We start from the raw sequence: 8,383 nt of genomic DNA, 5'->3' as shown, positions 1-8,383 counted from the left end.
AAGGCAGAGAGGTGATTTGATCATTGTGTACACGTGGGAAAGATATTTGATAGTAGGAGGCTTTTTCAGTCTTACTGACAAAAGGCATAGGATCCTATGACTTGAAATCAAAGATAGACAATTCAACCTGGAAATAAGATGCAATTTCCTAGCAGAGAGGGTAATTAACCATTGGAACAGCTTCCCAAGTGGTGGAATCACCATGTCTTGGAGTCTTTAAAATAAGATTAGATATATTTCTAAAAATATGCGGTCTGTGGGCACAGAGGGCCAGGGAGACCCCTTCTGGCCTTGGAGTCTATGAATCCCCCCTGTTAATCCCCTTCTTTCATGGGCCCTGGGGAGAACAGGATTACCTCCACGGCACCACACTTGCAGATCTGCATTAGGTCAATGACTACAATTAAATCTCATGTGTCAGGGCTTCAATAGGTCACTTACAGGGGTCAAATAGGAATTTTTTTCTCCCAATGAATAATTGGCCAGATGTATGCTAGGGTGGGGTTTGTTTGTTTTTCTATCTTCTTCTGAAATATAAGAGGTTCTCCACAGCTGGAGATGGGACACTAGACAGGGTGAATCAATGTGCTGAGGTGGTACTGAGAATATCTGTCTTAAATACCTGGCTGGTCTTGCTCACATGCTCAGGGTCTGGTTGCCTGATTTAGGGTTGGGAAGGAATTTCCCTCAGATCAGACTGGCAGGGTCATGGGATCATCTGGGCATGTCTCATCTAATCAACTCTCTGCAACTTTTGCATCCTTCCAGCAACGGTCTTCAGCTCAAGAGGTCTCCTGTGGCCAATTTCAGATGTTTCACAAGGCCTTCAAAAACTAGCTGAATGGGCAGAAAGTCATCAAGACTGGCAACACTGGCATCTGGGTGAAACTTAGGCCACTAGGCACTATGGCCTTTAAGGGGCAGACTAAGATAAACAAGAGGTCAGACTAGATGATCTAGTGGTGCCTTCTAGCCTTAAATTCCATGAAATTCAAAGGACCATGTTATTTAGAGTCTGTCTACAGAGATAGAGGAGTTTCATTTAGTTAGTAGTTCAACTTCTACTCACTACTGAAGCTAAACTGTAACTGCAAAGCAGTGGAAATTCAATGCTTGCAGGCCCCTTCCTATTCCACAGCATTGTTTTTTTCAAGGGGATACTGAAAAATATCAATTTCTTTCCTGTTATATGGCTATCCTGGCATCTGGAGAAAAGATGCTATATTTTAAAACTACTTAGCCCCTTCTAGGTGTGTTGTAAGTCCAAGACATACTTTCTATAGCTTCCCAGAGACATCAGCTATAACAAAATGTTATTGTCTCATATCCTCTATGGATCAGCACAGAAGAGGACCTGTAACGCACACTCATCAGTGGGTTGCAGTTGCACTCCCATCTCTTAGTAGAAGCATACACAAATCCTTTATTGTTACCAACCCAGATGGATAATCAGTTAATTGATTTATTGCCATGACTAGCAAGACAAGCATCAAAGTTTTTAGAAAGTGTTCTATTTGCTTTAAAGTCTCTGTTGAGTAGGAACAATCTGCCCCGGGATGGAGCTTCACTGCATGTTTTAGGTTTTATCCTGTGTCCACTTGTTATTCTCTGTTTGTGATTTCAGTGGTATATTGCTACACAGTATGATTCCATTTTTGCTTGCTCTTTCCATTTTCCTAGGAATATGCACAAATTTTCTTCATTGTTTTCTAACAGAAGAAGCCTTTTTCCAGTTTTAGGAGAAAGATAAGACGACTCTTTCTAGGTTATTGTCACAAGTCACTGCCCTGCAGTGCCCCCTTGGGGTTAAGTGTGGCATTCCCTGCTTCAGTTTCTCCTCTCAGTAACCCAGTAATACAGATCCTCTAAGTCAGTAATGCCCACCTTGAGGCTATCCACTTCCCCTTTAGATCTTGATATTGGATCTTGCAAACCCTTAAAGGTCATGCCAAGTGGTGAGGTGGTGTGTCCACTAGGCACTATGGCCTTTGAGGGGCAGACTACCCCATCACAGTTACAAAAGGGCAAAAAGTACTTTCTCCACCCTTTTGGCAGGTCACCCTAAGTACAAATATTTCTCTGCATGGGAGCCTGATAGTGGTAATGCAAACAAAAAACATTCTGATTCTAAAGTAATTCTTGCCATATTTAAACTTTGTAAAATTATTCTTTCCATCCCTACTTGACCCTGTTTCTTTAGTCTCATATTCTATAGGCTAGATGTACTATTTAAAGATGTGCCAAGCCACACATCTGGATCTGGATACAGTATAGTGTTTGTGAACTTAATGCTAATTGCAGTAAAGAGCCGTGGTTTCTGGTATTTGGTGCAATCCATTTTATGGCTGGTTTTAATCTATGTTTTTGGTCATGAACAACTTGTGGAACAGAAAGGAAAGTCTGGTATATGGTCTTTTCTTATAATCTTTCTGCAAACGTGAGTTATGAGGATGGATATCTTTTAATAGAGAAGATACAAAATATATTTGAAAACAAATGTACATTCTTCAATGGTCTATAATTCTTCACTACAGTATGTAACCTTGGGGTGGGTTTGTTTGTTTGTAATTAAACTTGTAAAAGGGATTGTGCCACATCCTGATCTCAGCTATACCAGTGTAACTCTAAAGTAACTTGCCTGATGTTAATGGAGTTACTCTGGAGTTACATTGGTATAGCCGGAATATATATATACAATGGTATAGCTGCTATATCCTGGAAATCAGGATCTGTCTCTCTTCATAAGAGACCTAGGATATATCTCCTTCAGCCTGAGTGAATGTTCTTGCCTGACCCCAGTGATCAGAGCCCTGTACATAAACAATGTGTAGCTTGAAGCTAAGTATGTGGAATTTAAGCTGGTTGGTCTTGCTTTTGCAAGTTTAAAAAGAGGGGAAAGAGCACACCTGAAGCAATGATTTTTTTTTTAAACAGGCTTTGTGTGTTTTAGTAAACAGCATGATCTTTGAGTCTGTCCTGCAGATGGGACTGACTGTCTTTTTTGTCTGAAGTTAGGCTACATTTCCCCAGCCCAATGAAAGGGGTGAAATTGTTTTGACTTCTTTTGCCACAGTTATTCTTGGCATGTTGTATTCATTGTAATAGCGTCAACACACCCACAGTAGATAATAAAATAAATTCCCAAAAATGACCTTGATCCAGTCCTTCAGTGTGGCACCTCTAACCACGGATCATATTCGTTATTGTATCTTAAATACAGTGTAATCTACTTGAAGGAAAACTCCATCAGATAACAGATGAAACTGAAAACATTTTTTTTCCAATAAAAGATTAAAAATCCATTATATTGTGTCTCACACTCAGAACCACCTACATGGAAGGCAAGACAGTTTTTGCCAGCTGAAACCTCTCCAACTGTAGGAATAATTCCCATGAGTTCATGCTAGTCAAGTTGGAAGATGACAATGAAGCAGGAAATTTGTAAGCTAAATATGAGTTTATCAGCAGTAAATGCTATAATATAGCAAAAGTTTTTGTTACACCCTGTACAAGAAACTGAGTCAATGTTGCTGTTGGAACATTAACTTTTGCATTTCTTGATTTGTTTGAGATGACTACAACATTCAGGGTGCATTGTTAACATAGAGTTTTTCTTTAAGGGGTGGTCTTTCATGTGCTTTGCACAACTTCCATTAATTTCAGGAGCAGTTCTATGTAGCTGCTATATGCAGGATCAATTCTGTGGTGTGGGTGTTAGGGCAGTGGATTAGGTAGCTAGGGGTTGCTGGTTTGAATCCTGCCAGGACCATAGGAGCAGTTTCCCTTTTGTATGGGAAGTTGCTCTTGCCTTGGGTGGGTCTGCTGATACCTCCCTCTGCTGAGGAGAGTGGGGGGCCTAGCCTACATAATATTCTTCATCTGTAGATCTCATAGCTGGAGCTGGTTGGAATTTTTTTTGATCAAATGTTTTTCATTGGAAAATGCCGATTTGTCAAAACTGAACTTTTCCAGGAAAGGGACAGTTTTGACTAAACTTTTGCAGGTCCAGAATGGAATTTCTGGTTGAGGGAGACTTCCAAGTACTGATTGTCTAGCAATTAGGGTACTCACCTGAGGGCACAAGGTGTGAGAGATTCAGATTCCTGCCCTGAATTAAGCAGCTCAGGGATTTGAAGCTGGGTCTCCCACCTCCCAAGTGAATGCCCTAACCACCAGGATATAGAAGCTAATCTTAATGGCGGTCGAGGGGTGTCTCTTTTAATCTCTCCTGTCAGAACTATTCTACTTTATATAAATAAATATTCATTGGACCAGAGGAAGAAAGACTGACTCTGTAGCCCCATGGCAAGTGTACTCGTGTGGGAGACCCAGGTGAGAAAAATACAAGTTTCCATAGCCTTTTCCTAGTTAATTTTGAACAGGTTGGAGTAGAGTGATCAGCAGTGTCACAGGCAGGCATCATCCATAAAAGAGTATCTCCCTCTGTGATGTTCACCTACATCAGTCTGAAAGGTTGCAACATTCAAGCACTGCTACTGATGGAATATACACCAAATAGAGAAAGTTTGCCCTTACTTGGGGCTAAATCCTCAGCCCACCATCTAGTCTAGGTCCGGGGGGGATGAACTTCTTGCCTGGAAGCCCCTGGAGTAGCTCCATAGCCACTTCATTGAGGTATGCTTTGTGGCCTGAAGGTATAGGGCTGATTGTTACCATCTGTTAGTGAGAAGGGAAAACAGGGAGACAGAGGCTCCATTCAGAAAGGAGCTCTCTGCTACCATCTATTGGTGAACAAGGGAAAGTAGGGCTACAGAAGTTACTTGCATAAACTTTATTTGCAGAAATCCTCCAAGTGACGCTTTGGAACTCATGAGAATTGGACATTCACTTCCATTTGGTTGGGGGGTGGTCGGGTGAGTTGAGACAGAGGTAAAGGAATTTCTACCCTGTGGGAAGGAATGCATCCCTGGTGATGATGACTCTGTTCAAGGGTTGTATATCCCATTGATTCTCCTCCACTGATAACAGAGGCAACTCTTCTATGGGAGATGATGCAGAGCCAGCTCTTCACTGAAGCAACAGAACTAAGTGAACTCCCCATCCCCGCCCCATCACTAATAAAGCTAAAATCACTATAGCTGGGCTGACAATGCCTCAGGGCTGGACCAGGCAGCACTTCCCCTAAGGGCTGGAGACAGGCTTGCCCAAGTGCACTCCCAGACTCAGGGACTATGCTACCTACTCACCCCAAACTGTGAGTGAGTGCAATGAAGGGGGAAGTGATGTGTTAAAAGGGCATTTGCCTATCAAATAGTCACACTGATGGGTGGGGTACTGAAGCAAAGGGCCATGATTAAAGATAACAGGGGGGTAGATGTTTTACTTATAATTCACTTGATATACTATTGTTTTTTTCCCCAAGCTCATGCCGTGTCCCCTGAAAGTCTTTTCTTGTTTCATATACAGACTCCGTGCTGGTGAGTGGGGCAGTATTGCCTGTTAAGAGCACCCAGAGAAGGTATTTACTTTTCCCAGGTTTTTGGGTCAGGACTCAAGCTGGTGGTGTTGGTTAAGACTTTTAAGAGAAGTCCCTCTTGACCATTTGAACCCAGCCCTTGTGGCTGCTCTGAACTCCTGGCAGAAGGGCTATACTATGTCAAAAAGTAGCTCCACACACCCTGAAACCAGCTTAACAGCTGGTGGAAGACCAGAGGATTTAAATAGCAGATTCTTTGATCCTGCCCCACTCTTCCTTTGCTCCATCCCGAGAATTTGAGACTCATTTTTTTCTCCCTACATGGTTGGAATTCCCTGGATGTTCTCTGCATGTAGGAAGTTGAGACCAGCCAACAGAGCAGGTCCTTGAGGGGTGTGAAATGTGCTGTTGAATGTGACACTTTTCATTAGGCTAAATTCAGCACAAGGTGCCAAAAACTTGACAGTTGTGATAGTAGAGAAGGAGTAGGGAACTGGGCAAGTCAGTGGGTCACAAGTAGGTAGAGGTAACATAAAAAAAATTGGATAAGCATTTGTGTTTCAAGTGGTATATCCAGTTAGAGCCACTCAACTATTTGAGGTTCCTGATTACTAATATTAGCATATTCCATTTACTCTGTCCACATGCAAGTGCTTGACACTGCAGGATCGCAGCTTTCTCTGCATAGGTGTGAAAGCTTTAACTGTTTTGCCATAACTGTGAATTTTAATAGTCATGTACTGAACACAACTCTTTTATACAATTACAAGAGGGTTGTAGCTAGTCATTGATTCTGTTTGAATTTCTCACAGTTGAATATACCAAACATTGGGCTATAATTGCAAATTAAAATGTCTTGCAGTAGGAAATAGTTTTCACTGAAAGCTCATAGAAACATATGTTACAGCTCCAGGTAGATACCTTATGGGAATGCCCCATAGCAAATACCACATTTATCCTACAGGCATAATTTCAGTGATGAAGTGAGCAGGCAATTACTCACCCTGGATAGCAGCAGCCACTGAAAAATGTTAGCAATGAGTCCTTCAGAAGTATCTCTGCATTTCACTTACTGGGAATTTAGAAACACCATGTTGCTACATGACCAAATCTACTTTCTTGTGAATATATTTGTGTATTTAGATATACTGCCCAAAATAATCTCCATTTCTCATGCAACTGCTTGAGCTACAATTAAGTTACATCAGGGATGAATCTGACTTGGTACATTGTTGAAATAAAATGTGAGTCAAACAGAAGCTCTGTTTCCTTTACAGATTGACCATTCGGGATTCTGTGTCAAGATGGTATCACTGTCAAATTCTGCCCTTCGTTTTACTTATACAACCACACTGATTTAGTCGTATCTGTTTGCAATAGCATGTGTGTGAGGATAGAATATGACCTGGTGTGCATATAAGGTCCATAGTTAACAATGACATGATTGCCTTCCTCATGAATCTAGTATACACACAAACTTGCAGCAGATTTTAAACCAATTTAGTTAAACCAATGCAAAACCCCTGTATGCACACTTAAACCTGTTTTAAAAGGCTTATAACCATTTACCTTAATTCAGTAAGGAACTGTTTTAAGCCAAATCAATATAAAGCAGGTTTAAATACATTTAAGAGTATCTTCACACGAGTTTAATAAAATTGTATTTTAAACCAGCATTGTGAAACATGCGGCTGTTCTAGGTTTCATTTCTAACACAGCTCATGGTTTGAGAAAGAGAGGAATAGCATTAAACATCTTTTAACTCTAATTTTACCAGGACCGCAAAACAAGCTGTAAGCTGGTGTTCAGTATAGCAACTTTCCATTAAATCAATTAGAATCACTTTATCTATAATCCAGCTAGACTCTCTGAAATTCAGCTAAACCTGAAAGAACACAGTCTCTTAAAGCCCTTCCACCATTCAAAAGAAAGCAAGCAAAAACAAAACAAAACAAACAAACAAACAAACCATCCACAATGATCGAGACAATGGAAAACCGATTTCACATCTGCAGCTGTAAAAAATAATTTATCTTAGGAAATTCAGCAAAAAATGAACTTTCCAGCCACATTTCACTCTTAGCAATGAATAGTTCCTTGGCTACCTTCCAAAATGAGGTACATGGTTGTGGGTGCATGATTATAGCATACCTTAGGATACTAAGCAGCGGCAAATAATTTTAATTCCAAAACAGTTATTAATCCAAACTCCCTGCTATCCCAGTCAAGCTTGTGTTTCCCCAGTATCTATTACTCCTCTAGTTATCTGAAACTGCAGGTATCCAAAATTAATTTATTGTCCCCATTCTACCTCAATACGCAAGGATGAACTTGATCTTTGAAATTTTTTACAAGTGAGACAAAAGCAGAACTGCATAAAAACAGTTTCCAGATCTATGGAAAAGAAAATAATAAATAGCACAAAGATATACGATGAATGGTATTTGTTCAAAATATAATGCAATCATGTTTCTATTCAAGGTCGAGTGTGATTCTTTTGAAAAATAATTTTTGTCCATGTGTCATATGAAATGTTTTCTAAGGAACTAATTAATGTCCCAGAGATCTGATATCCATTGTCATGCCATCTCCTGTTTTCAGGTGAGAGTGGCTTTTTAAATGAAAGTAAATGAGCAAATTTCTATTCATTTATGGCTGATGTGACACTGATATTTTCTGTCATATGTCACAAAAGAAGCAAAAGAATACAGGAATATTTCTGTGGATTACTTTGAAGATATGCCATATGCTTTTATATTAATATCCAGACAATTTTGGACAATGCCAGATTATACTAATTAAATTGCTTTGTGAATTTGTTCTTCTCCAATGGAGATACAAAACAGCATTTTAAAAATCTGTCTGACATTAGATATGGAAAAATTTTCAAAAGCACTTATTTATTAAGGTCCGCGTTTTCAAAGGGTTTTAGGCACCTATCTGCAT

At 40.1% G+C, this 8,383-nt stretch overlaps 1 long non-coding RNA gene across 1 annotated transcript; it reads left to right on the top strand.

The window, feature by feature from the left end:
• Window positions 1-4,181: 4,181 nt before the first annotated feature.
• Window positions 4,182-7,102, top strand: LOC137145833 (uncharacterized). The gene is made up of 3 exons (XR_010917758.1): window positions 4,182-4,332; window positions 5,428-5,479; window positions 6,715-7,102. It is a non-coding gene; the product is annotated as an uncharacterized lncRNA (long non-coding RNA).
• The last annotated feature ends 1,281 nt before the right edge of the window (window positions 7,103-8,383 follow it).

Source organism: Emydura macquarii, unplaced genomic scaffold (assembly GCF_026122565.2).
Source record: "Emydura macquarii macquarii isolate MOO-44397 ecotype Brisbane River unplaced genomic scaffold, CSIRO-AGI_Emac_v2 contig_3649, whole genome shotgun sequence".
Classification (NCBI taxonomy): domain Eukaryota; kingdom Metazoa; phylum Chordata; order Testudines; family Chelidae; genus Emydura; species Emydura macquarii.
This window is presented reverse-complemented; position numbering and strand designations above follow the sequence as displayed.